The sequence below is a fragment of the Sturnira hondurensis genome, unplaced genomic scaffold, assembly GCF_014824575.4.
Source record: "Sturnira hondurensis isolate 20B ecotype Veracruz unplaced genomic scaffold, ASM1482457v3 Scaffold0008640, whole genome shotgun sequence".
Taxonomy (NCBI): domain Eukaryota; kingdom Metazoa; phylum Chordata; class Mammalia; order Chiroptera; family Phyllostomidae; genus Sturnira; species Sturnira hondurensis.
In genome coordinates this window covers 14,620,123-14,624,694 of record NW_028081271.1, presented here as the reverse complement: position 1 = coordinate 14,624,694, position 4,572 = coordinate 14,620,123, and the positions used below count along the sequence as shown (strand labels likewise).

At 46.9% G+C, this 4,572-nt stretch overlaps 1 pseudogene; it reads left to right on the top strand.

Moving 5' to 3' along the window:
* Positions 1-1,890: 1,890 nt before the first annotated feature.
* Positions 1,891-3,481, top strand: LOC118993031 (ERBB receptor feedback inhibitor 1-like; annotated as a pseudogene).
* The last annotated feature ends 1,091 nt before the right edge of the window (positions 3,482-4,572 follow it).

The following is a 4,572-nucleotide window of genomic DNA, read 5'->3' as shown; positions in this document are numbered from 1 at the left end:
TTAAACATTTTTATTGTTGTTCAAGCACAGTTTTCTGTCCCCCCGAGCCCTCCCCACCACTCCAGCCTTCCCCACTTGTTATTGTCCATGCATTCTTTATAATTGTTCCTGCAAACCCTTAATTTTTTGATCCATTTATTTACTGACGAGCACTTAGGTTGCTTCCAGCACTTGACTATTGTAAATTGTGCTGCTATGCTCTTCTTATCTTGAAATGACCTTCCTCCCCTCTGAAGTCTGAAGGTGCCTTCCCTCATCCTTAGCTCAGAGTGTCATATACACCTCACTGTAACTTTCTGCCTTTGAACCTCTCCTGTATGTGGGGTCTCTGATTCCCTTGTATATCGGGGGTTACAATGCATACTTACAGAATTAAATTTGGTTATTTCTCTGGTTAATCTGTCTCATGTAGATTTAAGTATTAGACCAACCGAAAGAACCTTGAGAGTCCCCCCCAACTATGGGAGAATGTCACCACCAATGTCACCCCCATTGTCACTTTTAACCACCTCTATGGTTTGTTCCAGTCAGGCTGGGGACATACTGCCTTAGAATTTGACCCCAAACATATTTTTATAAAATTCAAGTTTCATAGCTTCAAGCAGTTCTTTCAATCACAAAAGATATTTCAAGGTTAATAATCAATTTAGTTAAATTTAGCATAGCACATTAGTGAGTTTTTAGATATGCAAATGATGGCTATTCCTGAAAGAATTTTTACCTAAGGCTGATTTTTAATGGTCTCAGGTACTCGAAACATTCTGTCTTATCTCTGACTGTTCTGAAGTCCAGTAGAGTAAAATGTTTCCAGCCCTGTAAGGCCTTTCATTTCTGGGCTTTCTCTTTTCCCTTCCATATCCCCTTCCAAACCAGCCGGCTTCTTCCTGGACTCATGTCTTTCTTACAATATCTTCTTGCTAATGGCAGCCAGCAACAACCCATGCACATTCCTGAAATACTGCTTTTCAGCCTTGTGCCCTGGAGCTGCAGGCTCAGGAGGCATGAGATCTGACTCCAGGTTTTCTCGGACCGAAGGTTCTACCCAAAACATCGTCACTGCCTGAGAAGGAACACCAGTGTCGCCGCGCGTGATCAGTTTTCTCCCCACCACACTGCTCGGCCGGTGTCACCCATGCCAGGTGTTTGTTACAACAGCACTCCCCACTTCAATGGGATGGGAATTAGTGGGGCGGAATAGTCAGAAGCTAGGAAGATTCCTTTCCCTGGGCAAGTGGAATGGGGAAACTGAGACAGGGAGTTAAACAGCGGAGCCATTTACCGCCAACCAATAAATCGACAGGGCTTACCTCCGCTAACCCAAGACACGGAGGGTTTACACACTCCAGACTGGGCAGACCGACCAACCTCCCAGGTCCCCCTTCTGTGATATTCCTGGAAGGTGAAACTGACCAGAGAATGGGGCTGACCCCGCTAAACGCTCATTTTTTATGAATTAGTATATTAAAAACACACCTGGAAAGCTGATGAATATGCTTTTGAGATCCTCCCCTGAGACCGCCCCTAAAATTCCCACCTTTAGAAAACAGAGCAAGGCAGCTGAGCGACAGCGAGGAGCTCGGAGGGAGGGAGCAGGTGGCTCTGCCTAGCTAAGTGTTTGCACAGCATCCTGGCCCCCAGCCCTTGGCGCTGAGCCAGCCTGGACAGACATGCCAGGGAGGGTGGGTGGGGCAACTGAGGCTCTGCTGGGGACCTATACCTGCTGGCCAGCTGCCAAAGTCCTAGGGTGAGACACAATGTCCACCGCAGCAGTTGCTGCCCAGGAGATTCAAGGGTTTGTGCATGATGGCCAGGCCATGGGGAACTTGGAACACCTGCTGGGGTACTTGCAGGGAGTTTGAAAATAACTTTTTAAACACTGACCCACTAACCATGGCCTGCAGTGTGAAGGCTACCAATCAGGTGCACCTGATATCTCTTGGGTGCACCCGGGGATTTGCTCTGACGTATGGCCACTGCTTTACCCCGTACCACCGGCTCAGAAGTCCAGCCTGCCCCCACTTGTCTTTCCCCCAAGTGAAAACTTGGGACCCTATGACAAGGATCAAGTTGTCAGTGTTTTGTTTTGGTTTTTATTATTTTATTTATTTATTGTCAGACAGAGGGGAAGGGAGAGAAAAAGAAAGGGAGAGAAACACCAATGTGTGGTTACCTCTCTCTTGCCCCATACTGGGGACCTGCCTGCAACCCAAGCATGTGCCCTGACTTGGAATAGAACTGGCGACCCTTTGGTTTGCAGGCTGATGCTCAGTCTACTGAGCCACAACAGCCAGGGCAGTTCGTGGTTTTAAGAAGCTCTCTGTAGGCCCTGGCTGGTGTAGCTCAGTGGATTCAGTGTGGGCCTGCGAACCACACGATCTCGGTCAGGGCACATGCCTGGGTTGCAGGCCAGTTCCCGGTTCCTGGCGGGGGACGCACGAGAGGCAACCATACATTGATATTTCTCTCTCTCTCTTCCTCTCTCTCTCTCTCTCCTTCCCTTCCCCTCTAAGATAAATAAATAAAATCTTAAAAAAAAAAAGAAGCTCTCTGTAAATGGGCTGGCCGTGTAGTCCCGCCTCCACTGACACCCGTGAAGAACAGCCAGTCCCCATTCCACTGCCCGGCACTCCACGAGGAGGCTCCAGACCCCTTCCCCTGCTGCCCCTCTCTGGAAGACACAACTGTGCAGTGCAATTTTTCATCTACTCCAGCACGGACTTGCTTTTGGAAGACTGCACACCTGGGTTCAAGTGCAGCGTTCCTGGAAGGTGAAGCATCTATGGGTATGAACACATCAACTCTCTGTTTTGACACCCCAGCTGTTTGTCATGGATCTCAGCCAGGCATCTGACCAAAAGGTTGGTGGGCAGCATTCAGACCCCCCTCAACTCAAAACCACTGAAGATTAAGAAGGTCTCACGACCAGCTGAGTCATTTAACAAGCCAGCCATACAGATATCCAGCCCCTATACAGAGCTCCTCCAAACTCCAATGAAGCAAAACCCGAGGTCCTCCCCAAGGTCCCCAAACTTCCTAGACCTGTGAAAACAGATTACCGAAGGTGGTGGACAGAGGTGACTTCCAGAACCTACTGTGATGAAGACAGGCCTTCCGAAGTACCACCAAGAGAGCCTTTGCCACAGAGTGACTCCTGCAGACAGAGTTCTCAAAGCTTCTGTCTGACCTCAGCGGGTCATGCCCCCACACAGAGTTTTACCCCTGACCCCAAGTGTTAGCAGCGAAACTGTGCACAGACAGAACAGCGAAGGGTCTGCCCAGTACTGAAAATGGAAAGAAGCCTAGTTCAACATATGATGGACCTGAGAGACCACCACACCTGGACAAATATGAAACATTTTTAGGGAAGCAGAAGCAAACAAGCAATCCTTTAAAATCTGAGTATTTGCTCTTTCTCCATACAAGTTGTCCTAGTAAACTTCTGCAGGTCCATTTGGGGAAAGATTTAGAGAATAACTATTGACTAAATGTAACATGATATTGCAGGATCCCTCCTTACAGGGTCACAGGCTCTCTCTCCTTCAATCAATAGGTCTCACGTCTGAGAACAGACCTACATCTGAAAACCAAGCCAGGGATCATGACTTTTGTTGGTACAATTGCCTTCAGCTTTCTGATTATCTATCCTCGGTTTACTCCGGTTGTGTAAATTATATCCTTGTTGGCAGCCTATCTGCCTTGCCTCTAGGAATTCTATGTCCCATTCAGCATCTCCACAGCTCTCCCCAGACCGAGACTCCTGGCTGCCACCGATTTTGTCACTTGCTGTGATACGTGTTTGCATCTTTCTTCTGAAGGTGAAACTGCTGCTTGAACTCTGATATTTCCGATTTTTATCATTCCCGCAGCTGTCAGGAACCCAGGGCTCTAACAGCACCTCCAGTTATTCGCTTGGAGTACTGAGTTCCTGAGCTTCTCGGGGACCCTGGCGCCCCTCCCACCAGCACATTTCATTACTGCTTGTGAGCACCGGGTGTCTCCTGGCTTCGCCCGAAGAACTGTCAGGTATCGAGTTCTGTGGCCTTGAGTGGTACACATCCCATCCCCGATTCACTGAACCTTTTGACCCCTTCCTCCACCATCTGCCAGTAAATTGGAACTTTCACTATCATTAAGCAACTCGATATCAGTGTTCTACCTATGTCTAATTTCCATTAGGACTCCAGATGGCAGGATAGGGAAATAAAAGCAAGTCCTTTGGGAGACAAGCTGATAGAATGGGTAGATAGAAGTAAAACAAATTTCCTAAGAGAATTTAGTTTGCATTTCAATTTATATTGCTTATCTCTGTATCTATAATTTAAGGAGACTCAAATTTAATACATAAACAAATTGGTGAAGAACCTTCAGATCCTCAGAGAACAAAAATAAAACTATCTTGGAAACTTTACCAAATGGGTCCTTTTTATTGAGAAATAATGTCATTATTTATTGATGTCACAATAATAACCTAATGGAGATCCATCTTCCATATACAGAATAATTACCTTCCAATGATCAGTTACCATACATATGCAGCTAATTAGAAATTTGTTACTGTAAATGGGAAAAAGT